Source organism: Thamnophis elegans, chromosome Z (assembly GCF_009769535.1).
Source record: "Thamnophis elegans isolate rThaEle1 chromosome Z, rThaEle1.pri, whole genome shotgun sequence".
NCBI lineage: Eukaryota > Metazoa > Chordata > Lepidosauria > Squamata > Colubridae > Thamnophis > Thamnophis elegans.
In genome coordinates, this window is record NC_045558.1 from 72,557,229 (window position 1) to 72,582,782 (window position 25,554).

Genomic DNA, 25,554 nt, shown 5'->3' on the forward strand with positions numbered 1-25,554 from the left:
TGTGCATGGGTGTGCTGCACCCATAATGTAATGTGTAACCCCCTCCAGTGTGCATGTGTGCATGACAGGCGCTGCCTCCCCATTTTTTGCATGCTTTTTTTTACCCACCGCAGGCTCCAGAGGCTTTATAGGAGTCTGGGGAGGGCAAAACAGCCTCCCCTGGCCCCTAGAGGCTCTCCAGAGGCTTCAGGGACATTTAAGAGGCTTCCCTGAAACCTCCGGGGGAGGGGGAAAATGACCTTATGTGGAAACCGGAAGTCCATTCCTGAACTTCCAGTTTGCCCATAGTGCCATTTTGTTTGTGCTCTGGGGGCTTCAGGGAAATGCCTGAAGGTCCCTGAAGCCTCCAGAGGTCTTAAACTGACCCTATGAGCAAATCAGAAGTCCATTCCTGAATTTCCAGTTTGCCCATAGGGCTGATTTTTCTATCTCTGGAGGCTTCAGGGAAGTTCCTGAAGCCTCCGGAGGGCCTACGGGGAGGCAGGGGAGGCTCTTTTCACCTTCCCCATAAAGCCTCTGGAGCCTGGGGAGGGCAAAATATAGTTTTAAAAAATGCTGAACTCAGCTGGCCAGCGTGCGCATGCACGCTGGCCAGCTGATAGGCCAATGCCTCACGTGGCCTGACAAATGGATCTGAGTGCCATTTGTGGCACGTGTGCCATAGGTTCGCCATCCTGGTATTAGATTATCAGTGAAGGAGTTTCTAGTGTTTCATATAGTTTGGCTAGTGATACGGAATGAAAGACTGTTTGAAATCCTATAAAAGCAGCATAAAAGGAAGTAGTGCAATGGGGAGAGTTTTTTAATGAGATGTTGAAGCACTAAACACTGTTCAATAATTGATCCTCCTTCCTTAAATCCAGCTGGCTACTCTGTAAATACTTTTTTTGCTTCTTTCTTTGCTATTTACTAATTATGTGTATTGATCTATAATTGGCAGGATCATCCTTTCCCCCCTTTTACATATAGGGACAATGAATGTGAGCCCCCAATCCTTGCTCAGCTATACGTATTGATTCATGTAAAAAGAGTAGTCCAAGTTGTTTTTAATGGCTCTATAGAGATTAAGTCTTCTTCTGGAGTCTTCCCTCTTTTCAGTTGGGCAATAAGATTCCTGACCTTTGTCACTTGTGTTCTCATAGGCTAGGGCTTCGACTACCATGAGGAAGAATGTCCCTAGGAAATTAGATAATCAATTCCACACATCCTGAAGCCAGATAGGTCTGTGAATTTGGCTAGGTGGTTACTTTCATGATTTAGGCTGTTTAGACTGTTTGTGCTTGGTAAAGACCTTCAAATTTTATTTTTGATCCTTTAAGCAATTTTAGAAGGAATCTATCATTTTCAGGATTGGGAGGGGGCATTTGTGCTTTGCATAGAGAGTATACTCATTGGGGGCCATTCTAGCATCAGGATCCTCTCCCAGTGCAGCAAATCCATTTGAGGTCATCAGAATAAGTATTTTGGGAAAAGCCATGGCTAATATCTAGAATCCTGTTCACACTTTACATCATTGTTACAAATAACAAAATGGTCTTGTCCCATAAAATGTTGTAAATATGACCATTCTCAGGTGCAAATAAAGATTATTTTAATAGTAGTCAAACCTGAAATATGTGTACCTGTGCATTCATTACTTTATGTGTCTGTGTGCATGTGTGCACATCTCTGTATATTTCATAAGTTTTAGAAATTCATTATGGTAGAAGACTCATATTGGGTAATATAATAAAAGCATTTCAAAAAATTACACCAGAATATTGAAACCAGAAGGCTGATTTCTCTTAAGAAAACAAACAAGCAAATTGGGCTTCCGGGGAGGGCATTGCCGTCGTCGGCAGCTTAACGGAGCTGCCCCCAGATTCCTGGTTCGTTATCTATTTAATATCTTTTAGATATCTCTTTTTTCAGGCAAGAAAAAAGCAGAGAGCGTCTCAGTCGGCAAGAGTCTTTTTTGAAGTTTGCAGTTTTTTTTTTTGGCTGCGAACGGAGGGGAAGAGTCAGTCAAGGCTGAGTCATCTACTCCGGCCAGAAAATCTCAGCTGTTTTTTTTACAGCACAAGGCGAGAAACCCCCACCCCTTGGACAATTTTTGTAACTATGTTATTGAAATTAATACAGGCGGAGACCGAACTTGAGAACTTTACTTTCCTTTTTTTTCCTATCAAAAATCCCAGTTTCAATGTGACAAAAAAATCCCTTTGTGTAATTGGTTCTAAGATGGCGATCTTGTAGCTTTCGCATTTGTATATTATTAGCTTCCTGGCACAGCCGACAGAGAGAAAGATCAAAGGTATTGCCTGATAGCATTCTCCGACTAATTAACATTGTTTCTTTGAAGACCTACCAAGAATTTCTTTTTCTTTTTCTTATCAATTCTTAAAAGCTGTTAAGCCTCCTTGTCAATATAGAGATATTTTAAACACAGATGAATATGAACTGTTACACTACAATGCTAATTCTTTTTGAGACGTGCTTTGTTACAACGCTCTTTTTTGAAATCTTTTGAAAACCTTTATGAACAAATAAAGGGGGGACTCAACACTTTCTTCTTTTGCAAGTTACATAACGGGCCAGCAGAGTTCGAGTAATTCTTGACTAATTGTTTGAAATAATGGCACCAAAATCAAAGTCGGGGAGACGTTCTTTTAGCAATACACCTCATGCATTTGGCATGAAGTCGCAGACTTTACCTTCTATGCCCCCTACTGGAGATTTGCTAACAAAAGAACTTCTTTTTGAGACACTTAGAGAATTCAGAGAGGAGATAAAGCAACTTATTACAGACTTTTGTGACAAGTTTGACACTAGGATTGCTAATACAAAGGAAGACATGATTGGATTTGTAACTGTATTGACAGAGTATGTTGCTGGAATGGAAGATAAGCTAGAGCTTCTGGAGGAAGCCAACACCAACTTGACATCCAAAATCGAAGTGATGCAACAAAAAGTTGAAAAAGCTGGAATGGAAGATAAGCTAGAGCTTCTGGAGGAAGCCAATACCAACTTGACATCCAAAATCGAAGTGATGCAACAAAAAGCTGAAAAAGTTGGAATGGAAGATAAGTTAGAGCTCCTGGAGGAAGCCAATACCAACTTGACATCCAAAATCGAAGTGATGCAACAAAAAGTTGAAAAATCTGGAATGGAAGATAAGCTAAAGCTTCTGGAGGAAGCCAATACCAACTTGACATCCAAAATTGAAGTGATGCAACAAAAAGTTGAATATACAGAAAAACAAATCGTTATGATAAATTATAAAAAGATGGAGCTTGCATTAAGAATCAGGGGACTGCGTGAAAGGGAACAAGAGGACCTGAAACAGATTTTCTCAGAGGCCTTTAATCGTCTGGTGGGAAGACCGGGAATCAACTTTGATTGGCAGATTGAAAAAATTTACCGCCATAATTCTTGGACGGCAAAACAGAGACAGCTCCCTCAAGATGTAATCATATATTTGCTACAAGAGAGTCTAGAAATAGGATACTACAAAAGTCTTATAATACCAAGCTACAAATTGGCGGACAGGATTTGATTGTCTTCAAAGAAATACCACCCCAAATGTTAAGAGCCAGGAGAGATTACGCTTTTCTAGTGGAAGAACTCAGAAACCGACAGATACAGTATAGATGGGATGTGCCATTTGGTATTATAATTACACTTAGTGAGCAAAAATATCGTCTCAATTCTGTATGGGAAGCCCGAGATTTCTATTATAAGACCCTGAAGGTGGGACATTCTGAATCATCTGGATCCGGAGAAAGACAACGAGAAGGACAAGATAAACAACAAATTATACAACCACAAGATAGAAAGCATCATCTTTCCTTCCCGGTGGGGCAAGGGATCAGAGAACAAGGACCTAACGGTACGACTACCAGACGAATGGGGAAATAAGGCAGACTGCAACAACTTTAATAGTTATCGGCCATTGATTAAGGAGCTATGTCCGAACTTTTTATAAAACAGAAAGAAAATATTTTGCTATTTCAAACAGCCTCAATCTCGAACATGGTCAATACTTTGTGATTTCTGTCATGCAAAAGAAAAACGACATAGTTGCATACTGAAGAAAAGATATTTACTTGATATAATTATGAACTTTTATATAAATTACTGATGATTTACTTTCTGGGGCGAAGAGGACGGAGATTGTGGTGGGGGTTCTTTTGGATCATGGCCCAGTTTGGATGGAATTGGGAAGGGTAGTGTAGTTAAGAAGATCTTGGAGGTCGAATGGGAGCTATTTTGATATGAAAAGTATATTAATGATTGTAAAAATTGCTATCTGAATATCATGTTTGGAATATGAATAAGGGCATATTTAGGGAATTTTCAGGAGACCTAAGAAAAGCATATATGAGAGGAGTACTAATGAATATAAAAATATATATGTATAGATATGTACGTATATATATACATATATATGTGTGTGTGTGTGTGTGTGTGTGTATATATATATATATATATATATATATATATATATATATATATATATATATATATATATATATATATGGATACAAATAAAGGTAAAAAAGAGTTGGAAGAGGAAATCAAAAGAAAAATTCGAAATGTATCTAAATTGTGTTATAGAGGACGGAGGCACAAAGGGAACAAAATTAATGGGTTTGGAAATAGACAGAACAAAGCAAACTGTTTAAATTTGTGTAATGGTGAGAAGCTGAGTTTAATGTATACGAACAATGTAAACTGCTTATTATATTTAACATTAGTAATAACTTAAACTGTTTTGGGTAACAGTAAGAAGCTGAACTCAATGTTGAGATATTTTAGACTGTGATTGTTAAAATGCTATACCGTGTACGGGCTCTGGGAAGTTGGGGAAGGGAAGGGAGGTGGGGTTCTAGGGGGAGGGTGGAGGGGGGAAATACAATATGTGTCAAATTCTAAAGTACATGATTCCACTTGTATACTGTGGCTTTTTAATGTTAGTGTTAAAATAGAACAAGCTGAATATACTGGAAGGTAATAGAAGTACACCGAAGGGAGGAGTTGAGCGAAAGAAGAAGGAGAGTGGAGGGGGTGAGAGAGAGGAGGAAGAGAAGGAAGGGAGGGAATGGATTAAGAGAGGGAGTGATAGAGGGGGGGGAAGTAGATAGTAGAGGGGTATGTAAGAAGGAAGAATGAAAGTTGGAGGGGGTTGAAAGAGGGTGTATGGTGGATCAAGGAGGTATATTGGGTTTGTATTGTAGAGGGCATTTCTATATAAGCGAGCGCTGTGTTTATTATTCAATTTTATATGCCCCGGTTATGCACAGTAAACATGTGATTGTATAGAATGGAATGGAAATAAAAATTTAAAAAAAAAAGAAAAGAAAAAAGAAACAAACAAGCAAATTGTATGAAAATAGAATATTTATTCCTGAGGAAGCAACTCTGCACAATGAATTTATTCCCTAGCAGTTGGAATAAACTTCCCAGAATACAATACACCAATGTTTTTACATTTCATATAGGAAATGGAATATGTGTTTCATTTGCAGAAATAAACCAAATAGAGAACTCTAAATTTTGTCCATGACATCTCTTGAAAATGATGTACATGCCTGTGTACAGTTAAATATGTGAAGTTATTGTTACAGTTGAATAGTTAAAAGTCTTCTTTTAACAGAGCTCAACTTATGGTGATTTAATGGTTATATCCATGTAATTTTGGGGGCAACAATAGTCTTGGTAGTCCCTGGAGTTTTTCCACTGAAGTATAATCCAGATTGATCTTGCTTAGCTTCCAAGCCCAGATGAGGTAAGCCATGAGATAAACAGCAACAATAAGACTAATCTCTTTTTGGGGGGGGGGGGGTGCCCTAATTTTTACAGGAAACCCAGTTCCACTTTCAACTCATCAAAATCCAAATACCTTATTTCAAAGATGCACACACTTATCAACAAGGCAAACCCATTTCTAGCAGACAAGTGCGAATTAAACAGAATGACAAAATTAGGAATACAGAAATCTGCTTTACCCAATTGTCTTCATTAGATAATTTAACCCTGAGTTCCCTCCAGAGAGCAGGAATGCAGTGACTCACATAACTTCTTTTGGATATTTTAGGAATTGAACTTGACATCTTTGATATACAATTGATGTGCAATGCAGTTTAACTCTAAATGATAATCAATTGGTCCAGTATAAACTCCCCAGCTAAATGGGAGTCTAGAAAAATGGATTGCTTCTTCATGTGCGGTATAGAACTGGAAAGTTATAAAATGATTTTAAAATTTCCATACTCTTTTTAAATAGCACTAGCCTAAGGTGACCAGATTTTCAGATTGGAAAAGAGGGACACCCTTGACCGGGGGGGGGGGGGGGGCTTGATTAAAAAAAATTTTTTTTTGTCAAAAGGTCACCCCAGGACACTGAAACCAGCATAAATACGAATCTGTTGCCAAACAAAATTTTGATCACGTGACCATGAGGATGCTGCAACAGTCGCTAAGTGTGAAAAATGGTCTCAACGGTCGCTAAGTGTGAAAAATGGTCTCAACGGTCGCTAAGTGTGAAAAATGGTCATCAGTCACTTTTTTCAATGCCATTGTAACTTTGGTCACTAAATGTTTTCCCCCTCCTCGAGACTCCTCACTTCTTCCTTCATTCCTCATGCTTATCTACCTTCACCTTATCTGTCTTCTGCTCTTTCCCTCTCTTCCTTCCTTCCTCCCTCCTTCCATCCTCTTCTTTCCTCACTCACTCCCTTCCTCCTTTTTTCTCTTCCTTCCTCCTTCCATTATTTATATGATATAAAATTCAATGAGGGTGAAACACACCAAATCTGGCAAAGCTGCCTTGCACCAACCTGGCCTGCCCATAGAATAGCAGCCACTTGAGACACATAAACCTGGTCTGAACATATTGCATCACAAAGATTTGCAAAGATCACATTTGCAAAAAGGAACATTTCTTGTGGTAAATACATTTTATAAACAATTTAAAAGTAAAAATCCCCCCAAAATAATAAAAAAGGTATTCTATAAATAAAAGAAATCCTTAAAAACCATTGTTAAGTATTACACCAGCAATAATTTATATTGTCACCATTTCAAACTATCATCAGAAATACGAATCCGTTGCCAAACATCAACATTTTGATCGCGTAACCATGAGGATGCCACAACGGTCGCTAAGTGTGAAAATGGTCGCTAAGTGTGAAAAATGGTCATCAGTCACTTTTTTCAATGCAATTGTATCTTCCTGATTATTAAAAGTGCAAATTCACTCAGTGTCAATCATGACTCCTGAGTCCATTTCAAAGTATTGTGCATAGAAATTTTAAAAATGGCTTGTTTCAATTTATTTTGGATAGAATCTTTTTTTAAATAGTCTAAGACAATTTAAAAAAAGAATCAACACAGAATACCACTATTTTAAAAAATCATATGCACAATAAATAAAATATTATTTTAAAATACATTGAGCCTATACTCCTTACAGTAAATGACTCATCTGGAAACAAGCCAATAGCATTTTTTGTGCTTTCAAATTTACAGATGTTCCAAAATCAGCTTAAAGTCCAAATATTTAAAGACCACCCCCCTCAAAGCTATCTTACCAGAGCTTTAAATATCTTCTGGGGAGGCCCTGTAATCCCATTCATGACAAAGGTAGGGCTTTCTCAGGAGGAAGGTCTCAGCTGGTGCCCATTCTTTGGAAACCTCCTCCAGAGCAGGGAGCCCTAACCTGCTGTCCATTCAGGAAGGCTGTACAAATTATTCTGTCTTCTAGAGCCATTGGGATTTAATATGGTTTTATCACTGGATTTTCTTTTTATTGTTTTTGTGGAATTGTTACAATGATTTTATAATAATATAATTTTATTTGGCATTTTTGTTGCTGTAAACTGCTGAAAGCCCCTGATAGAATACAAATTATTTAATAATAAATTTAAAAAGCTGGATGCAAGATATGAAAACACTGCAAACTATTGTTCAAGATAATTTGAGAAAAGGGAATCATTCACCAAGAGTGCTAATAACTACTGCTAAGTTATATAGCAAATCAGATACTAAGGCCTAATGCCACAGAGGGGAGAGAAATTCATAAGTTTTCAAGATTTCCTGCACTGCTTCAAACATATACACTTAATACCAATGAATCCACAGCTATTATTTGATACAAGAAGATGGGTATGGAGAACGGAAAGAAATTTAAATTAATAAAAAAGATGCCACTGAAATCATCTGTTTTAAATTATAATCCCTCTTCCTGACAGTGGATCAATAAAAAAAGATTATGCCCAATTCAAACTGGAAAAATACATTTAGCTCAAAAAATAAGATCGTCATGGTGATGAAAGAACATGGCAAGTATCCCTAGGAATTATTTATCTCCAGGCAAATAAGGAAATACCTGTTGCTCTGGTCTTTAATGCAATTCTTGCTTAAGGCAGAGCCCTTCCCCCCCCCCAACGACGAGGCAAGCCACCTTGAAGCAAACAGCCTCCGCCACAATTTTTTTTTAAAAAAACCATGCAGTGGCAGAAATGTCAGTTGTAGGAAAGCCGGGGAAGAATGGCTGGAGGGGGAAGTGATTTTATGAATTACCTCTCTCTCTCTCTCTCTCTCTCACACTCTCTCTCTCTCTCTCTCTCTCTCTCTCTCTCTCCTCTCTCACACACACACACACACACAGATGAAAGAACATGGCAAGTATCCCTAGGAATTATTTATCTCCAGGCAAATAAGGAAATACCTGTTGCTCTGGTCTTTAATGCAATTCTTGCTTAAGGCAGAGCCCCGAAAAAATGCTTCTGCCGGGCTGCGAGAGCCGCGGAAGCCACGTGGAAGTTGTCTGCACGGCTGAAAAACGGACTCTGTTTGCTGGGCTGGGGGGAGGAGACAGCCCCCTGCCTTCTCCCCCTTTGGCTTTGCGGAGTTCACAGCCAGCACGGGCGGCAAGTCTGGATGGAACCACGTGGAAGTTCTCTGCGCGACCGGCAGCCGCTTTTTACTCCCGAGTAAAATTTTTACTCGGGAGTAAGTAAAATTTACTCCCGAGTAAATTTTTACTCGGGAGTAAAAAGCGGCTGCCAGTCGCGCAGAGAACTTCCACGTGGTTCCATCCAGACTTGCCGCCCGTTCCAGCGCAGCACAGGGGCTGGCTGTGAACTCCGCAAAGCCAAAGGGGGAGAAGGGGCTGTCTCCTCCCCCCAGCCCAGCACCTCCCAATTCCCACGGTACCAAATAAGACAATAAGAATAAAATAAGTACATTATTTACAAAACATGATTTATTTTACTCACCACCAGTAAGCGCAGCTGCAACCCCAACAAGAAAGACAAAATAAATGGAGACTCGCGCATGCGTCCTCAGCTAAGGAGTCCAGCCAATCAGTGAGCTGGTTGGCCAGCTCACTGATTGGCTGGAGTCCAGCCAATCAAATCAGTGAGCGGCAGGCTGGGCTGGCTTAAATTTGTAGGTAGCATAGAACAGAACGATGAGCCAGCCCAGCAGCTGATGGGCGGGAGCTGCGAGCGCCAAAAAAAGCGTGCCTTTTAAAAAAGCGGGCGGGACACGGGAAAATGCATCAAAAAGCGGGGGTTGTCCCGCCAAAAGCGGGATGTCTGGTCACCTTACACTAGCCTGGCACTAGGTAAAATGAAATTATTCTGGTATTATTGATTCTTATTGATTTACACTGTATCTAATTTTGGGCATAATCTATAGCACTCCAAGCAATCTATTTATTCTATTGCTCTACCTTCAGAAAAGGCAATTCTAGTTCATTAAGTGATGATATAGAAGTACAGAATCTGATGGTGGTTTTCTTTCATTGTTTCTTATCAATGGCTTAGAACTACCTTTTAATTTATTTCTAGTGTGTATACCAATTTTTGGGAACCTTGGAATGACTGAGCATGCAACAAATACTTAATAATGAAAAAAATGGAAATGAGCTGATAATTTATATTTATGCAAAACACATACCAGTTGCACTCTGATAATACCAATTAGATTATAATTTTCTTTAAAATGAAAGAACTTCTCTAGAAAATTATAGGCCCCAGGTTGGGCCTTAAGTCTTCCTATGATGTCCCCATCATTGCTGATAACATCTATTCCTCTTGCTTCTGGTCATTCTCAGCCCTATTTCCTTATGTATTTCCTAGCTTTATATATTTCTCTAGAGAACTATACTCTAGAATACGGAGCAGTGTGGTTAAGACACTGGGCTGTCAGCTTGAAAGCCTGCAGGCCAGGTTTGAGTGCCATGCAACAGGATGAGTTCCTGTCCTTGTCCCAGCTCCTGACAACTTAGCAGTTTGAAAGCATTCAAGTGCGAGTAGATATATAGTACCAATATAATGTCATAACCACAGAAATGCTTCAGACAGCACTGGCTCAATGGCCTTGAAATGAAGATTAGTACTACCCCTATAGTCAGCAATGACTAGAAGAGTAAAATCTAGAGAACTATGTCTTCCCATAATGTATCCAAAATATAATGAGTTCATTCATTGGTCCCTCAAATGAGAATTCTGAATTGATTTTTTCTATGATCCATTTGCATATTTTCTTATAAAATGTTCTCAAGATGGGAATGTTGGCAGCTCAGTGAATTTATTTTACATGCATTATAAAATTGTCAGCTCACTGAATCTATTTTCCACATATCCTGTAACTATTCTCTGTTCCCCTCCTTTTCCATTTTTATCCAGAATATTTATTTATTTATTATTTATTATTAAAATTTATATGCCGCCCAATCCCGAAGGACTCAGAATAGAATAGGATAACTGAGTTGGAGGAGAACGTGAAGGTCTTCTAATCCAAATCCTTGTCAAACAAGAGACCCTATGCCATTCTGGACAAATAGTTGTCCAATCTCTTTTTAAAAAGAGACACCTAGAATGACACTGGAAGAAGACAAGGGATGACTCCAACTGGACATGACTTAGGCCAACTTCATGGTTGTAAGAGTGGTGAAATAGTAGTATTTTTCTGCTCTTATTGTGTCCTCAGCATGCCTGAGGCCCTGTTTGGGCCATTCCCTCTTAAGTCAAGTGATCTTTTGTAGGGATGGGCAGAGGAGTTTGTTCAGCACCTGATGGACAAAGTCATTCAATTTGTTCCTAGTTGGACCCCATGTGTGGAGACAGTCCATGTGAGATACCTGGGGAAAGGTCTTGCTCTGTTACCTGGGATTAGTTTAATCCAGTTAGCCCTGATGAAGTGGCTTGTTACCAGTCTGCTTCTCGGTACAATTCAGGTATTGGTGATCAACTTTGAAGCCCTTCATGGCATGGCTCCAGATTATTTGAGGAACCATCTCAATCCACTGGGATTGACGCATATCATTCGTACCAGCAGAGGACACATGCTGCAGATCCCATGATCTGGATTATTCCAGATGGTGGGGTCCAGGAGGACAATCTTTTCTGCTATTGTTCCTGCCCTGTGCAACATCTTGCCCCCTAATGTGAGGTTGGCTCCAACGCACTTATCTTTTGTAAGGGCCTAATGATGTGACTTTGCCTGTCAGTTTGTGTCTCCAGTGTTGGAACAGCACAATGGAGATGGTTAATTGAGTAATAACGAATTTCAACTCCCCCCTACTCTGACCCTGCCCTCATCATGTGACTTTGATTTTAATGTTTGAGTTTTAACTTTTTATGTTTTAGCTTAGCTATAATGGTAAGCTGGCCAAAATTACTTTATGTTAAGATGCGTGGCTAATAAATAAAGCATCAAACAACTTCTGGAGACAAGCTTTTCCACCGATAATTGTTCTAACTGTCAGGAAATTTCTCCATAGTTCTAGGTTGGATCTTTCTTTGACAAGTTTCTATATGTTATTCCTTGTCCTACCCTCAGGTACTTTGGAGAATAGGTTGATCCCCTCTTCTCTGTGACAGCCATCAAATATTGGAAGACTACTAACATGTCACTCTAATCCTTCTTTTTGTTAGAGTAGACATACCCAATTCCTGCAACCATTCATCATATGCTTTAAGCTCCAGATCCCTAATAATCTTTATTGCTTTCTTCTACATCCTTTCTAGAGTCTCAACACCATTTTTGTCTGGGGTGACCAAAAACTGGATGCAGTTTTCCAAGTGTGATTTTACCCAAACCGTGTAAACACTTTCTTTTCTCACCACTGAATTACAGTTTAACAAAGTTGAAGCTGCCTTAGAGGTCTTCTAGTCCAACCCTGTTCAAGCACGAGACAATATACCATTTTTAAAAAATGGCTGTCCAATCTCTTCTTAAAATGTCCAGTGATGGAGCATCCACAACTTCTGATGGTAAGCTATTCCACTAGTCAATTGTTTTCACTATCACTATCATCAAGAAAATTTCTCCATACTTTTAGATTGTTTTTTTTCCCCTTTATTACTTTGTTGAATACTTTGCTGGATAGGTCCAGTGTTCAATTCTGTCAAGATTTTTCTGGATCTTAAGCCTACCCTTTTAAAGTGGTTGACTATTCCCCAAAGCTTGGTGTCATCTGCAAATTTAATGAGTTCCCCTTCTATCCTCTCATATAAATAGTTTATGAAGATGTTAGAGTAGTGGGCCTAAAACAGGACCTTGGGCTTCATCAGTGCACTTTCCTTCACATAGATGTAGTTCCATTGAGCACTGCATGTTGAGCATAGTTGATCAGCTAGATATAAATCTATCTGGTGGGAATGTTGTTTTAACCATAAATCATCAAGAATTAGATTGGGGTCTACTTTTCAAATGCCTTACTGAAGTCAAAGTATATTATGTAACAATGTTTCACTGGTCAACTAATTTAGTCACTTTGTCAAAAATGCACTAAGGTTTATTTGGCATGATCTGTTTTTGACAAACCTATTATGGCTTTTATAGTTTACTTGTTTCTCAGTGTTTAGATCCAATACTTTTCAGCTATGATATTAAGTTACTTGACTGGATGGAAGCATATAAACTGTTCAAAGAAAGAGATGTAAGAAAAGAGGAGGTGGAGTGCATTATATGTAAGAGGATAACTATGCCATATATGTAAGAGATAACTTGGTAAAACCAGGGATGAAAGTCTTCTTAAACCCATAAGGATCTAATATAAAAGGAAAAAAGAATGACATTGCCATAGGTTTATACTACCAAACCAATCAGATGAAATAGATGAACTTTTTTACTAATCAGTTAACAATGTATGTAAAAACACACCACAGTAGCAATATGGGACTTTAAACTATCCTGACAACATCTGGGAGACAAACTATACATCAAGTGGGAAATCAAACAGATTCCAGACAAGCCTAGTTGATACTTTGCCAATCCAAAAGGTAGAGGAGAGAACTAGGGGGATAGCTATACTGGACCTAATTCTTACTGAGAAGAAATGATACGAGGGGTTTGAATATTGCAGGAACTTTGGGAGGACAGTGATCATATCATATTAGAATTTAATAATAAAGCACAAGTAACAGAACATAATCAAACCACTGTCTTAGACTTTAAAAGAATGATTAAAAAAACTTAGAAAGAACTTGGGACGCATTCCATGGATAAAAATCTTAAAATGAGAAAACAACTCAAACGTTTGGAGAAAATATGTTAAAATATGATTACAAAACCCCAATTGAGCACACTAGCACTGGAAAAAGAGAAATCAGGAAGAACCCTAACAGGTTGCACAAGAACTCTGATAAAGTTCTTAAGGCTAAGTATTAAAAATGGAAAGAAGGACACATAATAAAGGTAGACCACCAACAATCACTAGTATTTGCAAAGATGATTGATTTCAGGAAAGCTAAAGTTCAGAATGAACTAAGATTTGCAAATAATAATAATAACAACAACAACAACAACACAAACAACAACTCCGCCATTGCCGGTCCCAAGCCCGGATGAGAAAGGAGGAGGGTTGAGGTCAGGTTGGCAACTGGTCCCGTAAAAAAAAACAACCCGCCAAGCCATACAATATGGTGAAAGGAACAAATAAAAATTTATACCTCATCGGTCGTCGCATGGGTTAACAAGGGCCGCGGCGGATGTTGGGGTCCCTGGACATCCGTCGACAAGTGGGCTACAAGTGGACCAGCCAACAAAACGACCAAAAATAGTGCATATGAAAACCATGCCATAATGGCCTGTTACTGCAACTCAGAGCCAGAAAAAAGAGGTTATTTTAAAGTGAATGTATGAATTATGGAAACAACAATATCCAGATTCAAATGTTAGTGACAACGACTAGCAGATCAAACGCAATTTATTATATGGAATAAAGTGTTTCGTGAAGTTGAACTTCAGGAAATTCAGGCAAATTGCAAAACCAAAAAAACAATATCACAAGCGGAAATAACTGATATTCAAGACACAACTAAAGACATTATAGTAGAACTCCAGAAGACGCTCTCGGGGAGGAAATAACACCACCATCACCACTAGAACCAGTTATCACTGAACCAACTGATGAACTAACTCAAAAACAAAAGAATTGAAGGATAAGATCATGGAGCATTTTCTGCTTAATGAGGAAAGACAACGTTTACCATCACTAAAAACTGTGCCTAAGAAAATTTTGGCCCCAATGGGGCCAAATGGTTAATGCAGTGTTTTCAACAATGACTCGGGATCCATCTTGGAAAACAAACCAGTTATGTACAGCACAGCTGTAATAGTCACTAATGAACTAGGGATTAAATCAAAGTACCTAGTCACACAACAGAAAAAGCATCAAAGCCAAAGTGGAAAATCCGATTAGAACAAAAAGTCAAAAATTAAGGGCAGATGCTAGTAACTTAAAGAACATGCGATGAGCAATGGCTTAAAAACAACCAAAATCATAGATTGGCTAATCAGAAGATATAGATTGGATACAAGAAACATCAATGAAGCTGTAGAGATTGTTAAAACAGCAGATAACAGCAACAGCTAGAAAAAATGAAAGATATGAGGCACGAATCATCCAATATAAACAAAATCAGCAATTTCGATCAGACCAACGGCATTTTTATCAAAGTCTTAATGTGAATGACACCAAAAGTGAAAAACCAGAAAAGCAGGCCACAGATGAATTCTGGAAAGAATTGTGGGAAAATGCAAAGGACTACAATAAAGAAGCAAAGTGGATACATGACTTTGAGAAAAGCATTGGCAACAAACAATGCAAGTATTAGAAATAACAACTGAGATGGTCAAAAATTGAGTTAAAAAGGTAAAGAAATGGACATCACCTGGAAAGGACCAATTACACGGTTTCTGGCTCAAATATCTGACCAGTTTACATGCAATATTGGCCAGGCAACTGAATGAAATTTTACAAAAGGGCCAAATTGATGAATGGTTGACAACTGGAAAAACATACTTGATTCAGAAATGCAACTAAAGGAACAACACCTGAAAACTACAGACCAATAACATGCTTGCCAACAACCTTCAAATTACTCACAGGCATTATTGCAGATAACATGATGGATATTTGGAAACAAACAACATCTTGCCAGTAGAGCAAAAGGCAACAAAAAAAGGAGTAAAGGCACAAAAGATCAGCTTCTAATTGATAAAATGATATTAGAAAATTGTAAGAACAGAAAAATGAACTTGAATATGGTCTGGATTGATTACAAAAAGGCATTTGACTCACTGCCACATAGTTGGATCATAAAATGCTTAGAAACAACTGGCATTAGCAAAAATATTACATCCTTTACTGAAAAGGCGATGAAACAATGGAGAACTGAGTTGGCAGTAGGGAATGAGATCTACGGAATGGTTAATATCAAGCGAGGAATTTTCCAGGGTGATTCACTTTCACCTCTTCTCTTCATCATCGCAATGATCCCACTATCAGTAATCTTAAAAAAAATGAAATTAGGCTACCAAACAGCCAAAGAAGCTGAAAAAATTTCACATTTACTATATGGATGATTTGAAACTCTATGGAAAGTCAGAAATAGAAATCCAATCATTGACAAACAGTCCGAGTATTCAGCACCGATATTTCAATGCACTTTGGCATGGAAAAATGCGCCACTGTATCCATAAAAAGGGGCCAATTCACTGCATGTGAGGGAATTGAAATGCCCAATGGCCAATTAATTAAATGCAAAGAAAATGAAGCCTACAAATACTTAGGCATTCTGCAGTTGGATAACATCAAGCATGGAGAAGTAAAAACTATTGTCAGGCGAGAGTACACCAACAGAGTTAGGAAAATTTTGAAATCTAAATTGAATGGTGGAAATACAATCAAGGCCATAAATACCTGGGCAATACCAGTTATAAGATACACAGCTGGTGTAGTTAACTGGGCACAAGCTGATTTGGACATTTTGGACCGAAAAAACAGGAAACTAATTGGCACACTGGGTGCTATTCCAAAAGCACTGGAATTACATTTAAAACAGTTAAAAATTGACAAAATCACCATCAGTCAAATGCTAAAAGCCGCACTGCTTGGATCTGCACGCATATTACGAAATACGTTACAACGTCCTAAGCCCCTGGGTGGGGCCCGACTAGTAACCAATGCCAAATCCGGCGAAACAACTGGCCACTGTGATACAATTGTATAACAACAACAACAACAACAACAACAACAACAACACAACAACTCTGCCGTTGCTGGTCCCAAGCCCAGATGAGAAAGGAGGAGGTTTGTCAGGTTGGCAACCTGGTCCCATAAAAAAACCCCCAACCTATATAATATGGTGAAAAAAAACGAATAAGAATTCCATACTGCATCGGTCGTCGTGCGGGTTAACAAGGGCGGTGGATGTTTTGGTCCCTGGGCATCTGTCAACAAGTGGGCTACAAGTGGACCAGCCAACAAAATGACAAAATATAGTGCAGATGAAAATCGTGCCATAATGGCCTGTTATTACAACACAGAACCAGAAAAAAGAGGCTATTTAAAGCGAATGTATGGATTATGGAAACAACAATATCCAGATTCAATGTTAGTGAACAATGACTAGCAGATCAAAGGCGATTTATTTATAGAATAAAGTGTTTAGTGAAGTTGGACTTGAGGAAATACAGGCAATTTGCAAAACTAAAAAAACAACATTACAAGCGGAAATAACTGATATTCAAGACACAACTAAAGACATTGTAGTAGAACTCCCAGAAGAAGCTGTCGGGGCGGAAATAAAACACTACCACCAGAACCAGTTATCACTGAAGCAACTGATGAACTAACTCAAAATAAAAAGAATTGAAGGACAAGATCATGGAGCATTTTCTGTCTAATGAGGAAAGGCAACGTTTACCATCATTAAAAACTGTGCCTAAGAAAATTTTGGCTCCTATCATGAAAATGGTCAATGCAGTGTTTTCAACAATTGAATCGGGATCCATCTTGAAAATGAATCAGTTAATGTACAGTGCAGCTGTAGTAGTGACTAATGAACTAGGCATTAAAATCAAAGGACCTAGTCACAAAATGGAAAAAGCATCAAAGCCAAAGTGGAAAATCCGAGTTCTAGAGGACAATTTCTTAAATATGAGTCAGCAGTATGTTGCAGACACTAAAAATGCCAATGCAATCTTAGGCTGCATTAACAGAGGGACTGGATTAAATAGAACCATGTAAGGTGTAGTACCACTTTATAAGGTCTTGGTAAACCACATTTGGATCACTGCATCTAGGGGTATCACCACAATATTAAAAAAAAGATATTAAAACTCTGGGAAGAGTGCAGAGAAGAGCAACAAATATGATTAGGGAGCTGGAGGCTAAACATGATTGCAGGAATTGGGTTTATCTAGTCTACTGAAAAAAGGACTAAGGGCAATACGATAGCTGTGTTCCAATATTTGAGGGGCTGCCACAAAGAAGAGTGGTTCAATCTATTTTCCAAAGCAATGGAAGAAAAAACAATGGATGGAAATTAATCAAGGACTAAAGCAACCTAGAACTAAGGAGAACTTTCCTGACAGTGAGAAAAATGAACATCTTTCCTTTACAAGTTGTGGCTCCATCACTGGAAGCTTTTAAAAAGAGACTGGGCAGCCATCTGTCTGAAATGGTATAGCAGCATGACGAACCTTTATGGCTCATGTGCCATAAGTGGGGGAAGCGCGGGGTGTGGTGCGTGGGTGTGCCACACCTATAATGCAATGCGCGACCCCCCCAGTGCACACATGACATGCACTTCCCCCATGTTTTGCATGCTTTTTTCAACCGGCTCCAGAGGCTTTATAGAGCCTGGAGGGATGAAAACAGCCTCCCCCACCCCCGGAGGCTCTCCGGAGGCTTCAGGGACCTTCAGGAGGCTTCCCTGAAACCTCTGGAGGGCAAAAATGACCCTACAAGGAAACCAGAAGAACTTCCGATTGCTCATAGGCCGTTTTTTAGTCCTCTGGAGCCTTCAGGGACCTTCAGGAGGCTTCCCTGAAGGCTCCGGAGGACTAAAAATGACCCTACAAGCCAGTTTTGCATTGTAAAAGGTGCACCAGACTCCTTGATTTTTGCTCAAGACAATGTTACAGAATGTTAATCATAAAAAAAACCCAGGAAAAAATCTTAACCCTACTAATTTGAATAGAAAATAGCTGGGAGTTTTAGTGAGTCACTTTTCATACAACACATTCTGTTCTTCACAGGTAACATATCAAAGTCAGACTTTTATAATTTTGTTTTGAAAATTGCATTAAAAAATAGCTTTGCCTGAGGTATCAATTAATTATTTTGGTCCTCTCCACAGAAAGCTTTTTAAAAAGTATTTATCTTGCAGTGTGTTTCCAAACAACTCTAGAAATAATAATAGAAATTGTATATGACAACCATATAATTCTGTAGATTAAATAAGTATCCCATCCTAGTGAGAAGATAGTGATCAGAGATCTCAGGTGTTAAAACTTGAAAAGCAATAATTTTCACTTCTATAATCCTTTAGGTGGCTGAGAGTGCTTTGGATCCAGTCTCCAAAAGATGCTTTGGAACATGAAGAAAATAAAGTGTTCCTGCATATGCTAATACTCTTCTCTGGTGGGAAAAAAGTGCTACTAGGCTAATCAGATCACAAAGTATCTTCCACAGATTCTGGCCCAAATAGCCAGGTTTTAAGGGTTTTTTTTTAAAGACTTTGTAATAAAAGTATCAGTTACTTCAAGACCTCCAGTAAATATAAGGCTGATTTTAAATTTTCATGCTGTTTATGAAAAGCATTATTTTCAGCTTTAGCTTCCAGCCATATTCTCAGTATTCCCTTGACGTTATATCACAAAGACTGCTAGATACATAATTATCTGAGGATAGCCCGGATGGAAAATCTAGATAATCCTGTTGTTTTGATTCAAAGTCTGCCACCTATTCTTTTCTACATATCTATTGGTCCAAGAAGAAATAAATGATATAAAGTTATGGTTTGGGCTTAATATGCCAAGTTGTGGTATACAATAATTGAATTTAAAACATAAAGCTATTTTTCTATCCTGTATAATTACAAAAGCTTGGCTGCAAAGGTGCTTTTCAATTTGTAACATAAGGGTGAATAGATGTTGAGTGACATATAGGCTGAAAGAGGTTTCCAGTAATATTTTGGGCAAACTCTGGGAAGGAGTGAAGAACAGGAGAGTCTATGGGGTCAAGAAAAGTTGGATATGATTTAGTGACTGAACAACAACAGTAATCTCTTTATTAATGATTCATCTGGTCCTCCTCTTCCTGTTTCCATTCCTAAGGCATAAGAGCAGATTTGGTGAGCTGGCAGAGTGTGCCAGAAACATCTCCAGGTGCCTTGCGAGACAGAACGTCCGGCCCATGCTGGATCAGCTGATTTGCGGGCCGAGGTTAAGGGCTGACCAGCTATGAGTAATCATGCTCATCACCTCCTGCACCTCAAAAAAAGACCTCCCCCAAAATAAGGAAAATCGCTTATTTCAGGTCAAAAGAAATAAGACCTGGTCTTTTTTGGGAAAACACAGGTACTTGGAGTGTCTGACTAGCTAATAATAGACTGCCCTAGCTACAATATAATTTCCTGGACATAGCATTGCCCATGAGCCTTAAAAATGTAATGAAACCCACTCCATAGGTTTTTCCTGTTACTTCCTTCTGCTCATTGCTTCTGAAGGAGGGAACAGTATTATTAAATTGCCTGGGGCTCTTTTAATCCATAGAATTGGAAAATGGCATTTAAACCACTTACATTTTAGATTATTTTTTTTTAGATTGTACCTTTATTATTATTCTTATTAATAATTCAAGGTGACAAATATATCTAATATATTTCTCCTCACAAGGGTGAGTTGGCTCAGAGAGAGTGACCTAGATAGTTTTCAGTTCTCAGTCTTGCTTATCTTTAGTTTTAAATTTTCAGTCTTTAATTTATTAGTTTTTAGTGCTTAGTCCTACTTAATCTTGAAATCAAAACTAAATTTAATGTCTGCCTACATATACATATAAGTAAACTCCATCACCTCTTTGGCTAATTAGTTCCACTATAGAACTGATGTTATTCTAGCCATTTTATGCATAATTATAGGAATCTGCCTTCTGTCTCTAAATAAATTATCCATGATTGTATTCTGGAACCATGGTTTTTGATTTCCAGGTATTTGAAGAATGGTATCAATTTCTTCTTAAATCATTTTATATCCAAATATATCCTTCTCCTTCCCTACATATGAATTGCCCTTTACTGAACCTATCTAAGATTCTTCCAATTTGTTTTAAACAGATTGCTCAAATGGTCAAATTATTCAAAGTAGGGATTTATCAATGCAGAATAAAATTAAATTGCCTGACTAAATACTTTCACTTTGACAGACAATATACCAACAAATCAGAAGAACACCAAGGGATACTATTTTCAAGATGATTCATAGTAGAAACTATAATGCAATGCAAGAAACTTTAGCACTCCCATGCATGTATGTAAGTACACAATACTTTTGTCATAAAAAGAACAATTAGAAAAGGCATACAAAACTATCAACATCTTTAAAGGAATAATATTCACAAGAAAAGAAGAAACCACAATACACTATCCTTCCCAGATATCCTCATCAGCAGAGGCAATGTGGCAAATTAGAAACACAATTTTTCATTAAACTATCCATGCTAACCAGTACTCCACTACTAAAATAACATCCCAACTTCCCACAAGAGAAGCTGGGTAAGACACCATTTAGATAAACACCCTGCAGAAACCCTGTAATATCAGAAAAAGGAAACAAATCATCTATGCAACATCCTCAGACAAAATGGATACCCATGCAACTTTATCAAAAACTGCTTGACTGCTTAAATGACTACAGCACAATCAACACAATATGTGAAAAGAATAACATGTTATACATCAAAACACTCAAAACAACCACATACTCTTATAAACATGCATCATCATAGTACACAACCAAGTAAAGCCTTCCAAACATTTTAAATAAACTTAGATACCCAGCAGCCTGGGCCAGGGGAAACAGGAGTTTATATGCTTTGTTCTATGAAGCAATGACGAGATCCAGCGTGGTTTCTAAATATGCTTTATTAACTAACACTCTGGTAACAGAACAACTGACAGGAGGTGCCTGACGCTATTTATATGGAGGCTGTCAAGAAAGCAACGAATCGGACTGGGGGGCGGAGCCTGTTGCCGAGAGGGCTCAACCGAGCTCCTCTCAGAGATCTGGTCTGTATATCTAAATAAGATCATAGATATCACCCCCTTTTGGCTAAGAAAGGAGCAGGGAGTAGCTCTGTGTGCAGGGTCTATTCGTAATCCACAGCCTTTCTCTTTTTTTTTGGCTGTGGACAGAGATTAGATCCAGCATGAGCGGAGCTTTTATCTCCAGCCAGTTCTTCTCAGCTGCCTTTTTTGCAGCCCCAGACAGGCAAGCCCCCCCCCCCAGGACAAAGCAAAAGTTGTTTGAAGCTAGGATTAATACGGGCGGGTCCCACCCCTGTGAGATTTATGCTTTTATTACTATCTTAAACACCAGCACCATTTGTCTTAGAGGCTTCTTTGTTTAAACGGACTTCAAAATGGCGATTTCTCCCCGTTGGTGACTGATAGGGGATGTACTTAGCCGGTTTACCTTCCTGCAGGACCGCTCCTTAACAAAATATATATTTTTTTTTTTGGAAACAGAGGGGAGCGAAACAGCTGTTTATTTGTTTATTTATAATGGCACCCAGGTCAAAATCGAAGCATCTCTCTACAAATGTGCCTAAAGAATCTAAAGAATCTATACTGGAATCGCAGCCCTGTCTCCTACGCCCTCTACTGGAGAATTTTTAACACAGGAATTTTCTTTCAAATGCTTAATGATTTAAACAAGAAATTAAGGAATTTGTATTGGAGCTATATGATGATTTAAAGTCTAAAATTGACCAAATGAAGGCGAATACGTTTGCAGCCGTGTCTGCCCTGTCAGATTATTCTGCTGAAATAGAGAATAATTGGAAAGCTTAGGAGGAGGCTAATTTTAATTTGACTACTAATATTCAAATATTACAACAAAGAATTAGAGACACTCAAGAACAGCTCGTGATGATAAATTTTAATAAGAAGGCATTCGCAATAAGAGTCAGAGGATTCCGCGAAAAGGAGCGAGAGAATCTGAAACAGACCTTTGTTGAAGCCTTCAGCCATGCGGTGGGAAGTCCGGGACTTAACTTTGATTGGCAGATTCGGAAAATCTATCGCCAGAAACTCGTTGGTAGCGGAACAGCGACAGCTCCCGAGGGACATAATTATATATTTTTCCACAAAAAGAATCCAGAAATGCGATTATGCAAAAGTTTCATAATAACAGTCTGCGAGTTGATGACCAGAGACTTGATTTGCTTCAAAGAAATACCTTTCCAGATGTTGAGAGCAAGAAGAGACTATGCATTTTAACAAAAGAGCTTAGAAATCAACAGATTCAATATAGATGGGAGGCCCCAGCCGGCATTACGGTCACATTTGAGAATCAAAGACTTCGTCTTAACTCTGTTTCGGAGGCTCGAGATTTCTATTACAAGACTTTGAAGGCGGGACTTCCTGATTCACATTGGAAAAGAGGAGAGACAAGCTGAAGGAGAAGGCAAGCAACAGACCACATGGCTGCAAGATGGAGGGGGTAGCCTTTCCTCCCTCGGAGAAGCAGAAAAGCGAGATCGAGGATTTAGACATTTAAAATATTTTGCCAAAGTTGGTGGACTGAATGGGGGGTTTGCGACCTCTCTCCGGTAGAAAAAGCGGAACTTATTGGTGGGGTGATACTGATTGTATATATGTAAAAGGATCAAAATGATTTATGTTGTTTAAATTCTGTTAGAAGGGAAAGCTGGACGAGAGTATTTTTAAAACAGAAGGTTAACTGATTCTTGTTGAAAGTATTATTTGAATTGTGGAATGATCCATGCTATTTAATTCTTATTAGAAGGGAAAGTTTGGTGAAATTATTTTGAGCTAGATCTTAAACTAATGTCTGCATAAATTTGATAGTGGTAAATATCAGACAAGCAAGGGATGAGGGTAAAATGCATGCGGAAATGATTTACGTTGTTAATCCTATTAGAAAGGAAAGCCGGTCGGGATCATCTTAAGATAGAATGTAAACTGATTTTTGTGTAAAGTAATACTTGATCCACGCTGCTTAAATTTTACTAAGAAGGGAAGGTTTGGTTAGATTATTTTGAATTACTGTTTGAAATAAGGTTAAGAAAGATTATTTACGCTGTTTAAATCCTATTAGAAGGGAAAGTTTGATTGTTCTTCTGTAAAGTAATATTTGAATATGTGGAATGATCCACGCTGCTTAAATTTTACTGGTAGGGATTACTTTGAGCTAGACTGTATATTGATGCCTATACAAATTGTATAAATGTTATCTGAATACAAGGTTAAGGAAGAGGAACGGGAGAGTCTACAGGAGGTTGGGATAAATAACAAAGAAGCAAGAGATGAGAATAAAATATAGATAGAATGACTTACACTATTTAAGCATAGATAAAGATGGGGGCTGAGCTTAACACAAAGAGTTCTTTTCTTTTTTTTCCTTTTTCTTTTTTCTTTTTCTTTTCTTTCTTTTTCTTGTTTTTCTTTCCTTTAATATATTACTTTTATTTTTAATCCATACGAACACAAGATACTTTAGATAGAAGGCAGTGCCAGGTGTGGGCCCTGGGAAGTTGGGAGGATTAGGGATGGGGATTTATGGGGGGTGGGTGTTAACATAGTCTCAATAAGAACAAGAATGCACTTATATACGGTTGTTGTTTTTTTTTTCCTTTTTTTTTCTCTTTTCTTCTTATATTTTTTTTTCCTTGGTTATTTACTTTTATCAGATTAAACCACACTTGAATAAAGGCATACACCAAGGAGGGAGGTAGAGGGAAAGAAGATGGAGGAGTAGGAAGGAGTAAGGGGAATGTAAGGAGGGCGTGTTGGGAGTAAGGGGAGAAGGGAAGGTTTGAGGGGAAAGGGAAGTAGGAGGGGAGTGTTAGAGGGAGGAAAGGAAAGTTGGAGGGGGTAGATGGGGTGTATGGAGGATGGAAGTGTCAGGTGGGGTTGTGAATGATGAGTTTTATTTTGTTTATTTTTTTATCTTTTTTTTTTCTTATAGCAAATACCCTGTATATAAGTGATTGGTAAAATGGAATGTGAAAATGAATAAAATATATATTAAAAAAAAAAAAGAAAGCAACGAATCAAAAGGCTACGATTCTCCCGCCTGAAAACAGGCGCACCGCAGCCAATGGGAACGGTCCTGGAAGTCTTAAACTTGCACTGGTCGTAAGTCTGAGGACTTGACAATCTACATCATACAGTGCAAGAGCTTGTAGGGCAAACAGGCCAAAGATTAGCAGAGTGCATCCATAAACATCAGTAGCAGTCAGAAGACATGATGGAAAAATCCTTAATTCCATAATACACACAGAATCTTAATCATAGGTTTCAACTGACAAACTGTGAGCATCCTAGACCAAGTCAACAGACTAAAGGCAGGTCTTCAGCAGCAATAAAAACCCAAATAGCAGACATCCACACCAAGATTAATGCTAGACCAACATTCAAGCAATAAATAATGCCACAATCAAGGACAACTAACTCAGAGAAACAAGCTGACAATAAACAAAACCCAAATACAACAGAGAACATTCCCACTAATGCTGACAGGCCAAGCCACTAATATATATAAAAAAGAGCAAACCTGATTCTCTTCTAGCAGTAATGCTGTTACCTACTTTGGTAATGAAACATTTACAAGAAAGCAACCAGCTCAGAGAGCACAGGGACCCAATGCTGAATTTCCTGGTAGGAAACAATATTCTTTTGATGCATCCTGAAATCAAATTTACTTTTTCTGAAAAATATCACATTGCTGATTCATTCAATTTGCAATCAACACATTCAATATGTCTTATAGGTAGTAGCATGAAGCAAAAAAATTCTATCCTGTACTTGTACATTTGTTTTTTGTTTTGAAAAACTTGTGTTTCTGTTCAACACCATTCTATTACTTTCAGGTAATATTTTAAAATCTTGTGAGACTGGTATTATTGATCTCACAAATTTTTATGTTATTTGCAAATTGAATACGTTTTTTTCCAACTCAGGAATTAAGATATTATTTCTTTAAATATTATTCAATGTTATTTACTGTTCCTGTCACATTTTAAAA